This window comes from Piliocolobus tephrosceles, chromosome 13 (assembly GCF_002776525.5).
Source record: "Piliocolobus tephrosceles isolate RC106 chromosome 13, ASM277652v3, whole genome shotgun sequence".
In the NCBI taxonomy this organism is placed as follows: Eukaryota; Metazoa; Chordata; class Mammalia; order Primates; family Cercopithecidae; genus Piliocolobus; species Piliocolobus tephrosceles.
In genome coordinates, this window is record NC_045446.1 from 52556569 (window position 1) to 52572782 (window position 16214).

The 16214-nt window shown below is 48.8% G+C and overlaps 1 protein-coding gene across 15 annotated transcripts in view; it reads right to left on the reverse strand.

The window, feature by feature from the left end:
• The window catches only part of LOC111555030 (F-actin-monooxygenase MICAL2), a 254364-nt gene extending 251321 nt beyond the window's left edge, over positions 1-3043 (reverse strand). For all 15 annotated transcript variants that reach the window (XM_023230812.2, XM_023230818.2, XM_023230820.2 and 12 more), the window contains exon 1: positions 2886-3043. The gene's annotated coding sequence lies outside the window, so the exon portion shown is untranslated. The remainder of the gene's footprint in view (positions 1-2885) is intronic.
• Positions 3044-16214: the final 13171 nt, after the last annotated feature.

Here is a 16214-nt window from a genome sequence, read left to right on the forward strand (position 1 = left end):
TCTCAAAATACTATAATATTTTCAGACCATGGCTGACTGTAACCGAAACCTCAAAAGGTGAAACTGCGGGTAAGGGAGATAACTGTGCAGCAGAGGAGCTATACCTGCCAAGCCTCCAGAGTTCAGACACAGCCACAGGCTTTTCCTGCTTCCCATAGCATTGAATTCTCCACACTCAAACCTCACTCATACATGCTGTGTGATGCAGGCAAGTTGTAACCTTTTTTGTTGTTGTCATTACTAGAGACAGCAGTCTTGCTATGTTGCCCAAGGTGGTCTTGAACTCCTGGCCTCATGGAATCCTCCCACCTCGGCCTCCAAAGTGCTGGTTTTACTGGCATGAGCCACCACACCCAGCCAAGTTGTAACCTTTCTGGGTCTCAGCTTCCTCATCTGTAAAATGCAGTTAACCCCACTTACTTCTTCAGAGGTGAAATGAAACAATAGAATGATGTAAAGAATGAAACACCTCAGCATGATGAACAGTATTCTCTTCTCTGACTCTTTAAAGAACAGAGACTCAGAGGGCGTCTAGGATTAGCAATGTTCCACCGAGGTATTCTTTTACCCATACCACGTCCCGTCCTGCCAGAGCCAAGGCTTCCACCAACAAGACAAGACCTCTACACTTCAGCAGTGGGAAGGGCTGGGAGGCAAACCCAGGTGTGCGTGTAGACATGGGTGGAGAGAATAGAAACATACCCCAATTATAGGCAGAGAAGGAATCTGGGATCATATGGCTGCTCCTTGCAGCCTGGGAATGGGCCTCCAATGGCCACAGCCACAACCAGGCATAGTTCTTAAAAGCTGACTTATACTAAAGTACAATTGATTAGTATCAGTTTTCATGATTTTCATGACATCATGAAAATAAGTCATGAAAATCATGACTTATCGTGATTTTCTTTTGAAAGAGGGGATGAGCAGAAAGCCAGAGCCCTCGGCCTGAAGGAAGAGGGGGGTGGAGATAAAAGTGATGTCATGTTTTTATAGAGGTATGTTCAAACTGGATTTCAACTATCCCCCAACTATAACACTACACCCCAACATCAGCGCCCCCCCAAAAGCCCCACAAAACTAGAATCAGTCCTAAGGTAGAGGTTACTTCAGCTAACACAGTCCTCCTAGACTATACCAGAAGCCAGTTTCTCAGAGGTGAGGCCAGGTCAATGGCAGAAGCAGGCTTGCTTCCAAAATAGCACCCAATCCCTCCCCATAGCAATCTGGCCAACGCTATCCACTACTCTCGACCAGGGGGAGGATAAGGGGTTTACAGGTTGAACAACTTGGCTAACCTGGGTCACTTCAACTGTTTTGCCAAAGAAGCATCCCCTGAAATCCTGGTAGAGAGCATCTTTCTGAGGCTGGGAGGCTCTAGTCAGCACGCTGTGGGGCCATAGTCCTGCACACAGCACACCACTTCCCACAGCCGTGAAACAAGAGCACTAGACTTACAATGACAGGGCCAGGACCGGGCTCAGACACTTGTTGTGTGACCTTGGGCACCTACCATACCTGAGCCTCCTTCCCCATCTCTAAAATGGGGAGGGCAAAACCCTTAGCGTTTTTGGAGAATAACCATGAAATTGGCTGCAAAAGTGCCACAAGACAAGACCTGTTGCCCAGTAAGCACTTAATAAATCCGCCTTCCCTCTGCATGAAGAAAAGTGAGTTCTTATTGTATTAAAGTCTCCACGGCATCGCGCATGGCTGCCCTGGAGACTGGAGGCCCACTTGTTAGGTCGACTGCCACTGGAGACGGGGAGCAGGGCAGAGTAGGTGCAGGGGTCAGGGAACCTGGCACAAACATTGGAGGGCCAATTCGCCTCTGGCTTTTCTCCCGTGGGACCTGCCCACAAGGGGCCTGGCTAGTGACTTTATTCTTCACCAAAATCATTGTAGATTGTAGTTAACAGGCGACAATGACAGCAAGAGAGCTGGCACACTGCTGTAGGCCTGGCAGGGCCCTACAGGCTTCCAGATAAAAGTTCTTTCCGCCTCAAAAACCCAGGCCTCAGAATAAACAATGTGGAAGGAGACATACCTTTACTCTGGTTTCCACATCCCCTCATCCCCATCCAGCAAAGGCTGTTCCCAGCTCCGCCAGTGAGGATGGCGGTGAATAAAAATTAACCCCACCTGCCCCGTCTGGTCCAGCAGCGGCTTAGACGCTGTGGGCAAGATTCCACCTCTCCCCGGGACCAGCCAGGCACCCACTGGGCGGGCGCCGCGGACACCCCGCGGGGGTGCTCCTGTGCCTGCAGCGAGCGCGGGCTACTGGGGATGCAGGGGACGCGATGCAGAGCGGACAGTGCTGCGGCCCCGGGACCACTGCCACGACCCCATCCCGACTCGGCTCCAGACCGCAGCCTGCCAGGCCACTGACATTTGGCCCAAGTTAACTTCCTGTTACTGAAGAGGGAGGGGACAAGGGAGGGGGAAAAGGGCGCCCAGTGAAGAGCTGGAACGGGGCGTGCAAGGCTCGGAGCCCCAATCCTGGGAAGTTTGGGGATGGTCTTCTGCCCAGTGACAGGCGGCACTGCAGGCGCGTCACTCCCACCCCGTTGTGGCGCTTGGGATTTTCTAGGCTTGGAACTGCAGGGTTTGGGTGTTGCGGAGCGGAGTAAGAGGTAGTTCGGCGTGCGGGTGGGAGGTTTTTATTGCGTTCTAATTGGTTCAGAGGCCGGCCAGGGCCGCCCCGGGCTTCCCGGCAGCGCCACCTGCTCGCTGTGCGCCCAGCCGGGTGGGTTTGAGGCGGGGGATGCTGCGGCCGCACCTGACTCCCGGGCGTCGGACAAGCCGCAGAGTCCAGCCGGGGCTGGCACGGTCCCCACCCGCGCCTGCCCGCCCTCCCCACCCGGAGGCCAGCGCCGCCCCCGCCTTACCGAAAGTCACACGGGCTGCCCGGCTCCAGGTCAGCGCCTGGCCTCCGCCCTGGCCGCGGGCGCAGCGATCGGGCCCCGCGGGCCACTGGCGGAGCTGGGAGCAAGCGAGGCGGCCCCGCGCAGGCTTAGCCAGCCGAGCGCCTGCGGTTCTGCGCCGCGCGGTGGACCGGGCTGGGGAACGCCCCCGACAGCGGCGCGGCCAATGACAGGACAGCACGGAGCGCGCCCCGCCCCCGTGGGGCCGGCTGTCACCGCCGCTGCCGCCGGCGCACGTGGGCTGTAGCCCGGCCCAGAACGCAGGGAGTGGCCGGGCGCTCCCACCCTGACCCGTGCAGGTCGGAGACCAGGGGAGGGCTGCCGGGAGCGGGGCGTGGTAGCGCTGCGAGATGAAACCCCCGGTGTTGGTATGCGGGTATCAAGGGAGCGGCGAGGGCCTGGGCCTCACGCTCCTTGGTCTAGGAAGCTGGAAAGCAAGCCACCGCATCCCCTTTTGGACATGGGGGAGCGGCATGGCACTTCTAGTACCGACTGTGTACGTCCTGTGGACCTTCCTCTTTGCTTGGCTCCTTGACCACCCTGAGCTTCCGCAAACTTCCTTGCTAACTAATAGGATCTTCCCCTTACCTGGCCGTGCTTAGGCTAAAGCTAGTGGGAAGGGGGCGGTGGTGCAGACTACCTGTGTTACCTTGGTCAGATCACCTAAACACCCTCTACCTTTGGCTATCAGATCCCTATCTTAATCTCTGCTCTGCCCACCTTCCCGAGTTACCCTTACCTCCCACAGCTCCAGAGAGCAACATTCACAGACAACACAGTGTGAATGGAGTGGGGCCTAGTGAGCACTCAGAAGCACTCTGTAGACTACAAATACTGTAAAACACCTTGTGTTTACATGGGTCTTGTAGCAGTTATCATGAAATGGGGATCTCCATGGGCAGGAGCCATGTCTGACTCACCTCTGGAACCCAGGGCGCAGGGCTTGACCCAGCGTAAGCATCAATAAGTGTTCTTTGAACTGAGCTACCTAGGCAGAGGAAAACAGGCAGACTTGAGCACTGAGAAACAGTATTGTGGCTCCAGGCTGCTGGAATTTCCCCAGCACAAGATCACCTCCAGGAGACACCACGTTCCCTTGCCAGACAAGTGCAAACAGAAAGTTTGCCTCCCCAAACCTGCAGCTTATTTTTTTTTTCTCTCTACTCTACTTCTTGCCATGTAATCCTACTCTCAGCCATTTGGTGTTTACCAGGGATTGTCCGACCTGGCAGCTCTCTTAGCTCTCTCTTCAGAATTCAATCAACTTCCTGTAGATGAACTTTCCAGCAAAAACTGTTCCTGCCCAATTTGCAAGGCCCAGTCAGCTTATACTCTCAGAGGGCCAGCACTCCAGGCTGATGGAAATCTGCCTGTGATGCCAGCCTGGGTAGTGCACTTCACACGTGATCTCATCATAGCCTGGCTTGACAGGTATGTATTTTATCATCATCCTGTTTCACAGATGTGGAAACTGAGAGCAGTGAGGTAAAACAACTGGTCAACGTCACATGGTTAGTAAGTATCAGAGTCTGGATTTGAGCCACATCTGGCTCCAGAATCTACGTGCCTAACCACTAGGTACTGGGGTCTCTACAGCACTGCCCCTGCCTCTAGGGTACTGGAAAGGTCAAGTCTAACCCTGAAAGAGCTGCTCTGGGCCTGACCCACTCTCAGTCTATCCAAACCATCTGTCGAGCTCAGGCCAGGGCACTGTAAGGGAGAGGAGACTCCACTGGGCTAGCCCTACCTTATTTGGAAGAATGATATAGAAAACCCAAGGCAGTGAGGAATTTCAGGAAGCAGTGTTACATCTGTCCCTACCTTGACTGCACTGGACATCAAGTCTCTTGCTATTGGCCTGTACCTGAGACACCCATGTTGTGGATAGAGATGGATGAATGTTGTGGATATCCACAACATCTCTATCCACACCCATGTTGTGGATAGAGATGAATGAATCATTCATTCATTTAACAAACCCTTCTGCGAACCAAATGTGGTCCCTGCACTCATGTAACTTATAATGCAACAGATGAATAATCAGAAGTATACAATGCTGGCCAGACATGGTGGCTCAGATCTGTAATCCTAGCACTTGGGAGGCTGAGGGCAGATCACCTGAGGTCAGGAGTTCAAGACCAGTCTGGCCAACATGGTGAAACCCTGTCTCTACTAAAAACACAAAAATTATCTGGGCATCATGGCACATGCCTATAATCCTAGCTACTAGGGGGACTGAGGCAGGAGAATCACTTGAACCCGCGAGGTGGAGGTTGCAGTGAGCTGGGATCATGCCACTTTACTCCAGCCTGGGCAACAGCTAGACTCCATCAAAAAAAAAAAAAAAAAAAGAAGAAGAAGAAGAAGGAGAAGGAGAAGGAGAAGAAGGGGAAGGGGAAGGAGAAGAAGAAGAAGTGGTGCACAATGCTTTGGGAGCTGTATTCTTTATTACTCTTATTTTTTTCTTTTACAGTTTTATCACCTTACCAATAGCACAACATTCTCCCTTGGTATTAAAACAAGCTTACTGCTATTTCAGGAACACTGTGGACCAACCAAGTTTAACAAAGATAGCATTGCTCAGCACAGAAGTTGAAGCAACTTAAAAATTAGAAGTTACCAATGCATTCCCAGAAACTCTGCCTCCTTTCCCCTACCCTACTCCCAATCTTTTTAACACAGGGGGCTCAGATAAGAAAGACTCTTGCTAGATGGGCCTGAGGGCTGAGAGGTGAGGTTTTCCTTGGATGCAGGGCAACCTGGGAACTGAGAAGGGCTAACTGCATGGAGGGAGATAAAACCTGGGGACTTCTTGAGCCAGTGGCCAGAGCCACTCACCACCTCATACAAGCCACCCTTGCTGACCATCTTCCTGCAGTGTGAAGAGGAATGGGTTAAGGATGTCACAACTCACCTTCCTCTGGACTAAGCAGTTACCATAGGATAACCTGCTGGGCTGTGACTATGTCTAGGAGTTATACAACTCAGCTCTTCAAATGAAAGATCTAAAGTTAGGGCAAACTTTAGAGGAATATTTATCTAATCCTTTACCTAGCAAATGAAAGAAAAGAAGAGGCCAGGCATGGTGGCTCATGCCTGTAATCCCAGCACTTTGGAAAGCTGAGGTGGGTGGATCACCTGAGGTCAGGAGTTCAAGACCAGCATGGCCAACATGGTAAAACTCTGTCTCCACCAAAAATACAAAAATTAGCTGGGCATGGTGGCACACACCTGTAATTCCAGTTACTTGTGAGGCTGAGGCCAGAGAATTCTTGAACCCAGGAGGTGGAGATTACAGTGAACCGAGATCACACCACTGCACTCCAACCTGGGTGACAGAGCAAGACTCCATCTCAAAAAAACAAAAGAGTGAAAAGAGAAAAGAAGGAGGAAGGAAGGAAGAAAGGGAGGAAGGGAGGAAAAGAGGGAGGGAGGGAGTGGAGGAGGGAGGGAGGGAGGAAGGGAAGAAAGAAGAAGGAAGAAAGGAAGAGAAAGAAAAGAAAAAGAGGCCGGGTGCAGTGGCTCATGCCTGTAATCCCAACACTTTGGGAGGCCAAAGCAGGCAGATCACCTGAGGCTAGGAGTTTGAGACTAGCCTGGCCAACATAATGAAACCCCATCTCTACTAAAAATACAGAATTTAGCTGGGCACCGTGGTGTGCACCTGTAATCCCAGCTACTCAGGAGGCTGAGGCAGGAGAATCGCTTGAATCCAGGAGGTGGGAGTTGCAGTGAGCCGAGATCACACCACTGCACTCCAGCCTGGGCAACAAGAGTGAAACTCCATCTCAAAAAAAAAAAAAAAAAAAGAAAAGAAAAGAAAAGGAAAGAAATGGAGGCCCAGAAACAGAAGGACACTTCTGATGGTCACAGAGTGAGTGAATAAGTGTGTTCCAGGCATGCAATGTCCCTTTCTCACTCTTAGCATGACAGACAAACTAACTCAATCTCTTTATGCAGCAGGCTCAATAGTCTATATTTAATAGCCACCTCTTCCCCAGGCCACTTTTCCAGGATGCTGCTTGTGGAGGTTGTCTGGGAGATGCAGATGGCCACTTAGCATGAGAGGGAGGAAGGGAAGGAAGGCCCAGATTCATCCCTAAATATAGTTTCATCTCAGACGGAAGCAATGGCCTCCACAGCACTATGCATGCCTCCCCCTGAAAGAACCCAGCTGGTGCTCGAGGGCACCATCGGTTATCCACCTGATGGTGTTCAGAGGACTGTGGGGGTGGCAGTTCTGGCTTCTTTTGATTTCCAGCCTAGCAATATGCTTGAAGAAAGGTCAGAGTTGAACTAAGTGGACTCCTGATGAGAGATTTTCTGTAATGAAGCCAGGGTGCCTCTCAAGACGTTTCAATGGCAGAGAAGACAGTTGCACCAGGCTCTGGATCTCTTCCTAAATGCCATAGATCCAGAGAAGGGCAAAACAATGAGTGTGGTTCTCACTGGCTTCCTCCCCAAGCTGCTATCAAAGGGCTTTGGTCTTTCAGAAGGAAGAGGAAGACTGGTATCTAGACAGAGTCCAGTGACCTTGTTAAATGATGAGAAAGGGCTGATTGGCCCCAGGAACCTTGGGAGCTGTCTGTGGAGGACTTTCTAAGCCAGGAAGTGGAAACATTTGTATCTCCCGCAGACAGACCCAGCAGTGTGTGAGAAGCAATATCCCTGGGGCCTTGTTCTAGCTCTTTATCATCTTCATATACCTCAGAACAAACTGCTTGTTCATGGATAAAACATCTAAAAGTTTTCAAGGTCACTAAAAACTCATCAAGCCTACCACACTTTAAGTGGCTTTTCCACAGGTGGTTTAGAGAAAAATGGCACCTGTCTGGGACCTGCTGAAGTCAGTAATGCCCTCGGAGGCACCCCATCATGTTGGGGAATGTGTGCACCTTGCCAGCAATGGTGAGAAAGTCAGTTCTGGAGAGCAGAGAGCTGTGGCTGCAGGCAGGAGGTGACATCCCAGCCAGATACAGCAACCAGAGCAAACAGAGACAGAGTGGATGTGCAGAAAAGAGGGGAAGAAACATAGGGTCATGTCAGTAGTCTAGCCTTAGCCCCAGATAGACTGGGGATTCACAGATAATTGTGAAATCCAGGGGCATAATATAATTCTGACCTCTAGAGATCAAACGATGCCACAAAACCCAGAGCACCCTCATGGCAGGCTGGGCCATACCTGCAGCCTGGGCAGATTCCTGTCCACATAAACCCAAAGCCCATTCCAGAACTGCTATAACTGATGGAGCTTGGGAGACAGCTTTCAACTTGTACTTCCAAACCCTCCCCAGAACAGCTGGCTAGAGGCAAGGACAGGAATATTCTTCTCTGTTCTAGTCCAAGGAGGGAACTCAGTCAAGTTCATCTGTCTATCCACCCATCATGTGTCCACCCCAGAAATATGTACAGTGCAGTTAGGCTGGAGGTATCATAGCCAAGTCATTAATAGCACACTCTGAAGTCAAGATGACTGGGTTTGAATCCCAGGTCTGCCACTTATTAACTGTGTGACTTTGAGCAAGTGACTGAACCTCCCTGCACAGCAGGCAGTAGGGGAATAGTAATGGGGAGATGCATGCTAGAACAGTGCCAGGCACATAGTAAATGATATGTAAGGGTTTGAGTAAATAAGCTTGGTGATGATACCACTAAGGGTATAGAGAACTAGAGTCTATAGGAGGCATCAATTCTGTAAGCAAATTCTGGTCAGGGACTTGCCTGGTCCCCAGCCTCAGACTTGTGTGTGTTATAAAGGCAGGTACTATTTTCATTCACTCCTTAGAGATGAGAAAGTGGGATCTTGGAGAAGTGAAACCACTGGCCCAGAGTCTCCTAGGGGCTAGCATCTGGCAAAATAAATCGAACTGGTGGACTTCCAAGCCAGTGCTCTTTACACTTCCCAATACTGCCTCCCCAGATCTGTCTGGGGTACTGGGGGACAGCAAGGAGGCTGAGGGGAGTGGGAAGACTTCACAGAGATGGCATTCCTTCCACTGAGCCATGAGAGATGAGTGGCAGGCAGATGGGAAGGAGTGTGGTGAGTGCTCAGGACAGGCAGCAACTGAAACACGGAATCAGAGATGAGGGGCAGAGCGAGGAACTGCAAGAGATTCCTTCATTCATTCATTGAGCAGATGCTGATTGAGTGCCTGCCGTGTTCTACGCACTATTCTTGGTGGAGGGGATGCAGCAGGGAATAAAACATGAAAGTAATCCAAGATGAAGCTAGAGAGGTGGCAAGAACCACACAGGGGACTGTGGAAGCTAGTTGTTGTATGCGGAGGAGGGAATTAATTGGCCAGCTCCTCCATTCCTGCTTGTTTTGGTAACATCCCTGCCCTCCTGGCTACAGAAATGGACACAGTTCCCAGGCCTGGTCAACCATCAAGCCCTAGTGGTGATCAGTCCAACAGCCAAGCACCTGGTCCAAGCAGAATTCTTTAAGACCAATGTGTAGATACAGAGTGAGACAGGCCCTCTTTCCATGAAAGTTAGGGCTACCAACAATTGTGTGCCATGTGCAAAGGAGGAAACCTGACCACAAGAAGAGAATGAGAGAAAGAGACTCCTGTAACTGAAGACTGCAGGGGTGAAAGCTCCAGCCACCTTTCTCTGCGGTTGTCTCAGCTCTGCCCTCCTCTCTGTTGGCTTCTTTCCAGACTGGTTTTCCTCATGGTAGCAAGTGCTATTGTTCCCATTGCTGAACGCTTCCTTATCCACAAGGATATTTCTGGCCCAGCATTCCAAGCATGGTCCTGAGCTTCATCGGATTGGAGTGGGTCACATGCCCAGTTGAACTGGTGCCATAGCCAGAGGAATGGAATGTGCTGATTGTCCATGTGAGTCAAGGTCCCCTCCTAGAGTTGGGGTGGGCTCAGCTTCCCTGAGACATCTGGGGTGCATGGGAGAGGGGGAACATCTGAGTGAACTCTGAGAGCAGTTAGGAAGGGAGGAAGGACACATGGATGTATGTCAGGTAGATCTAGCACAGGCAGTTGGTTTGCATATATGCCACTGACTTTCTAATGCAAACATCTCGGACTCTGCCTGAGGGTTCTCCCCTAGCCTCAGCAGCGAGCTCAGCCAATGCACTGGGCAGACCAGAAATACAGGTGATTTAACGCCACAGGGAGCAACCTTTAACACAGTGTGGGCAAGGGTTTGTGGATGTATACCCCCGATTTCTCACCCCTCAATGTGAGAAATCTTAAAGGTGGGTTCTCTATCTCTACCTCTGTCTCAGAGAGCCCCAGCAGGACTGGGCCCCACGTGTCACAGCAGTAACCTGTATTGGCTTCCTCCCTGTCACTTCATCACACTTCCCCAGTCCTTTACTGGTGCTTCCTGTGGTTACTTCCCAATAAACTGCTGACATTCAGACTCTTATCCCAGGGTCAGCTTTCGCAGGAACCCACGTGAAGACAGGAGCAACTCATCTGTGCCCCTGACTTTAAAACTCTTCAGGAGGCTGCTCTGTGTGGTGTGCAACATTGTAACCTCAGTACACACTGCTTAAACAGCACCAGTGGGCGCCACTGCATCCAGCTAATTTTTGTATTTTTAGTAGAGACAGGGTTTCACCATGTTGGCCAGGCTGGTCTCAAACTCCCGACCTCAGGTGATCCACCCGCCTCAGCCTCCCAAAGGGCTGGGAGGTGTCAGGAAATGTTTGTTGAAAGAATGAAAGGAAACTATTTAAAACAAACAAAAAATAGACTAGACAAGTGCTTGTAGCACCCAGCCACTATTTCTCTAATGAGCCTGAGCCCTAGTTATAGACCTGGGCCCATATGAAATTTCAGAGGAATTTCTACTTTTTACCTCTGGGAAAGTTACATCATCCTGACCTCCTCCCCTATTATCCCCTCCCCACCCCTACTTTCACACATCAGCCCTCACAGTAAGCTTCTAAGTGCAGTATATTTTGTAGTGGATTAATACTTTTAAATGAAAATTAAGTTCCTACCTAACTACTTTTCTCTTAAAAGCTTTCTCCTAGGAACAACTCAGATGCCAAGAGACAACCTAGGGCAGCCCTGGCTCTGATTGGTTCAGAGGGGTGTTCTCCTCCTTTTCAGGTGAGCGAGGTCCACAGCGGCATTCCAAGCATGACTGTGATGGAGCCAAGTCCCCAGATAGAAAAGCCCAAACCAGCTTCACTGGTCAAACTCCCGTGAAAAAGAGTTCAGCCTCCAACAGCCTGGATTCCAACCTATGTGCTCCCTAATGGTGCGACTTGGAGCAAGCCAGTAGATGGAGATAATAACGCTGTCTTTGGAAGATCAGAGCACAGATCAAATAAGATGGCATATGTAAAGGCTCTCAATTAATGTTACTTGCCTCTCCTATTTATAAGTGTGGTGGCTTTGTATTATAGCAACTTGCTGAGCTAGACCTGTTTCCCAGAATTTCCTTTCCTGGATGGTTCTGAATTAGGACTGGCCATAAGGGATATTTGCATGAAATTAGGAAGGATTTTTTTCTGTTTTTTGTTTGTTTGTTTGTTTGTTTGTTTGTTTGTTTTGAGACTCCATCTCACTCTGGTGCCCAGGCTGGAGTGCAGTAGCGCAATCTCAGCTCACTGCAACCTCTGCCTTGCAGGTTCAGGTGATACTCCTGCCTTAGCCTTCTGAGTAGCTGGGATTACAGGCATGCGCCACTGCACCCAGTTAATTTTTGTATTTTTAGTAGAGACAGGCTTTCACCATGTTGGCCAGGCTGGTCTCAAACTCCCAACCTCAGGTGATGCACCCGCCTCAGCCTCCCAAAGGGCTGGAATTACAGGCATGAGCCACTGTGCCCAGCCATAGGAAGCAATCTTTGTGCCAGGTCAGCACAGGTCACCAGGCAACACTGCCGCTCACGTGTTGCTGGCATGGGGCAGTTGCCAGGCTTCCAGCTCCTGCAGTTCACGCAGATTCTCCTCCTTCAACTTTGCTGAATCTAGGGCCAGGTGCAAGTTCACTTATTTGGTGAAAGGTGCAACCTTCTTCTAAGGGTCACCACATCGTCCAAGTCAGAGGTGATGAGAAATAGTCATGAATTCCACCTTCTCAAGGGATCCATTTGTCCAAGTTTCAGCTGGCTCTTGATTTGCCCCTCTTCATATCGGGTTTTCTTCTCACCTGATGACCCTGTGGATCTACAGCAATTCAAGTCCACAAGTAAACACTGAGGCAACAGCTTTCTGCAATCTCTTTGTCAGCTCCCAGAATTATGTGAACTCTAATTCCTATAGTAATTCCCTCTTTTACATACTAATGATCTTGCTTCCCTGATCAAACCTTAACTGATACAACAGGTAAATAGAAACTGCCATTTTTCAAGAGCCTACAATGGGCCCATATATTATCTTATGTATCTTCACAACATCCATATAGCAGGCTGAAATTTTTAACCCCATTCTATACTTGGGGAAACCAAAGACCAGGGTGGTTAAGTCATAGGAACAGGCAGAACTAGGATTCAAACCCTGGTCTGTCCATCTCCTGAGCCTCAGCTCTTGTCAATTCATCACTCTGAAACATATCACAAGTACATATCTAATTAGCAGTAAAACTGCTGCAAATGTGATACATACTTATTAGAAATAGGAAAAACTTTTAGATATATCCAAAGACATTACCAAAGGAGTGGCAAAAAAAAAAAAAAGGAGGCCATCTCCCCCACAAAAGATGGTAAAACACTGATGAAAGGAAATGAATTGTAGACTTGCTGACTTGCTGGTCATCAGGTAAGTGGCAGATTGGGCAAACTGGTTTCAGCAATATCTCAAGTGTAGGGGTCTGATCCTTCTGTGTAAGGCAAGGCTGAAAAGAAATTTGACTTCTGGCAGAAATGCAATAGTTGTTTCTCTGCAGTTTACCACTCAGCATTCTTCCCGCTGGCCAACAATCTCTGACAGTCCAACTGGGAGAAAATCAAAGAAGCCATTGAGTGAAGGCTGCGCTGGGTCTGTGCCCGAGAGTCACAGGATCCCAGAACAAAGTGGGAAGGCACGAGCCACAGCGGCCTTCTAAGAATGCCTGAGCGGCCAGCCCTCGAGGTTTTCTGTTTCCCTAAGGACCAAGGGAAGCATCTTAGAACAAGGCTACAGCTGCTCTGTTGACAGCAAAGAGCAAAGCAAATTTATGTTGCATGGCTCACTCTGGGCAGAAAAGGGGGAATGGGAACTGGAAGAGAGGCAGAGGGAGGACCAGGAAAGAGATGGCATGAAACATCACCCTATGGATCCAACCTGTCTGTCCATTCCTCCCCTATCCCTCCTGAGCTCGGCTTCAGTCTTAGTGCTCCCCTTGTAAAAGGCCCTCCCTGTTCCTTTCCACCCAGTGAGAAGACTGTGGTCACCACCTTGGAAAGTCTTCCTTATTGCCCCAGTTCATGCTCCTTCCACATTCTGCAAACAGACTCACCCATGTCCCCGTGAAGTTTCACATCCTCGCTAGTGGTAGCTTACATGCCTATGACATCTCCTTCAGAGAAGCGCCCTACCTCTAACATCTTTTCCTCCTTGTATTAAACATAGGCTTTGTCTTTTTTATAATCAAAGCTCTGCCCAATTAAAAAGGTCAATCAAAAGGAATAATGTAAAAATAAAAAAAGACATTCTCATTATCCAGGGATTGGGGCCATTACACCTTGGAGAATATGGATCAATTCACATTATCAACATATGCACTTATGAAATCTTGTAGTTGTAGAGGCCAGATGAGAGGGCTAAGGGTTTGGGTGTTGTAGTTAAACCAGCTTGGGGTGAAATCTCAAATCTAGCTGTATGACCTTGGATAAATGAGTCTCTGATCCTCAGCTTCCTCTTTCATCGAATAGGGATAGTGAAGTTGTTATAAAGTTGTCATAAAGTTGGCCAGGTGCAGTGGCCCACGCCTGGAATTTCTGCACTTTGGGAGGCTAAGGTGGGCAGATTATTTGAGGCCAGGAGTTCAAGACCAGCCTGGCCAACATGGTGAAATCGTCTCTACTAAAAACACAAAAATTAGCCAGGTGTGGTGGCACACACCTGTAATTCCAGCTAATCGGGAGGCTGAGGCAAGAGAATCTCTTGAACCTGAGAGGCAGAGGTTGCAGTGAGCTGAGATTATGCCACTGAACTCCAGCCTGGGTAACAGAGCAAGACCCTGTCTCAAAATACAATAAAATAAAATTCAAATAAAATTCAAAGTAAATTCACAGTGTTGTACAACCACCACTATCTGGTTCTAGAACATTTTTCTTTCTTATATGGGAGCTGCTTCACACATAATTTCAGAACATTTTTATCACCCCAAAAGGAAACCCGTGCCCATTAAAGTCACTCTACTCCCCCTTCCTCATAGTCCCCAGCAACTGCTAATCTGCTTTCTGTCTCTATGGAAAAATCACTATCTTTTATCTTCAGACTTTCTCTCTCCTTTAGTTTTTCCTGCAGCATTAATTATAGTCAAACTTCTCTCATCAAACCAAACTAAAAAAAAGGAAACAAATCACAAAAAGAATGAAAAAAGATTTGACACATCTACTTGAGCCACTGCCCTATCTCTTACCATCAAACTTCTTTAAGAGTGATCCATCCATACTTTTTCTCTCTGTGTCCTCCAGTTTCACTCACCCTAAACCCTATGAGTTGGCTCTTGTTAGGATGACAGAGCCCTCCTAGTGGTCAAATCCCTGTTAGAGAGCCAAATATACTTTTGACTTTTAACTTCCTTAATTTCTTTGCATCACAGGACATAGCTGACCACCCCTCCTTGAAACTCTCTCTTCCTTTTCTCTCTCTCTCTCTTTTTTTTTAAGAGACAAGGTCTCACTCTGTCACCCAGGCTGGTGTGCAGTGGCGCAATCTCAGTTCACTGCAACCTCTGCCTTCCCAGCTCAGGAGATCCTCCTACCTCAGCCTCCCAGGCAGCTGGGACTACAGGCATGCACCACCACACCTGTCTATTTTTTTTTTAATTATTTGTAGAAATGTGGTTTTGCCGTGTTGCCCAGGCTGGTCTCGAACTTCAGAGCTCAAGTGATCCTCCTGCCTTGTCATTCCCAAGTGTTGGGATTACAGGAGTGAGCCACTGTGCCCAGCCATCTTTGTTTCCCAAACACCACTGCTCCACCTCAATTTTCCATGCCATAAAAGCTTCTCTTTCTGCTCTTCTCCCTCGATGTCTCTCCCTGGGTGACCACATTCCTCACCCCTGTCTCAGCTATCATATGGGCACTGGAATTCCAGCTGTCTCCCAAATTCCAGATTCATGTTCATCTGCCCTTGGATGTTGCTTCCTGGATGCCTTCAACACATCTCAAAGTCAACATGTCCAAAGTGAATTGTTCAAAACCCTCTTAATGATCTATATTCCAAATCTCACCGATGGTATCACCACCCACCCCATTTCCCGAACTAGAATTCTCAGTGCTTCTTCTGTGGTTCTGTGGTTTCTCTCTTTGCCTAAATCTTCTTTTCCAATTGGTTAACAAATCCTTTAAATTATAGTTCAGACACATCCCTTGAATCTTCTCCTTCCTATTCATCCCTATTGTTGCTGTCTTAGTTTAGGTTCCCAATATCTGTTCTGAACAACTACAATTACATTTTTAAAAGAGACTGAGTTGCATTCTGTCACCCAGGCTGGAGTGCAGTGGTGCGATCATAGCTCAATGCAGCTTCGAACTCCTGAGTTCAAGTGATCCTCACGCCTCAACCTCCTGAGTTGCTAGGACTACAGGCATGAACCATCACATCCAGCTAATTTCTCTCTCTCTCTCTTTTTTAATACATAGGGTCTCAAACTCCTGGGCTCAAGTCACACTCAGATTGCTCCTTCCTACTGTGCTATCCCTAGCCTTTTCAAGCAACCTCCATTTTAGCATTTGTCACAGTATGATCACTTACCTGTCTCCTATCCTCTCACCTTGGCCTGCAAAGCACTGGGATTACAGGTGTGAGCCACTGTACACAGCCTATACACCTTTTTAAAAAATTCATGACCAGGTGCAATGGCTCATACCTGTAATCCTAGCACTTTGGGGCTTAGGCAGGAGGATGGCTTCAGCCCAGGAGTTCAAGATCAGCCTGGCCAACATAGCAAAACGCCATCTCTATTAAAAGTACAAAAAAAAAAAAAATTAGCTGGGCGTGGTGGTGCATGCCTGTAGTCCCAGCTACTCTGCAGGCTGAGGCACAAGAATCACTTGAACCTGCGAGGCAGAAGTTACAGTGAGCTGAGATCTTGCCACTGCACTCTAGCCTGGGTGACAGAATGAGACTGTGTCTAAAAAAAAAAAAGAGTTACATATGTTTTT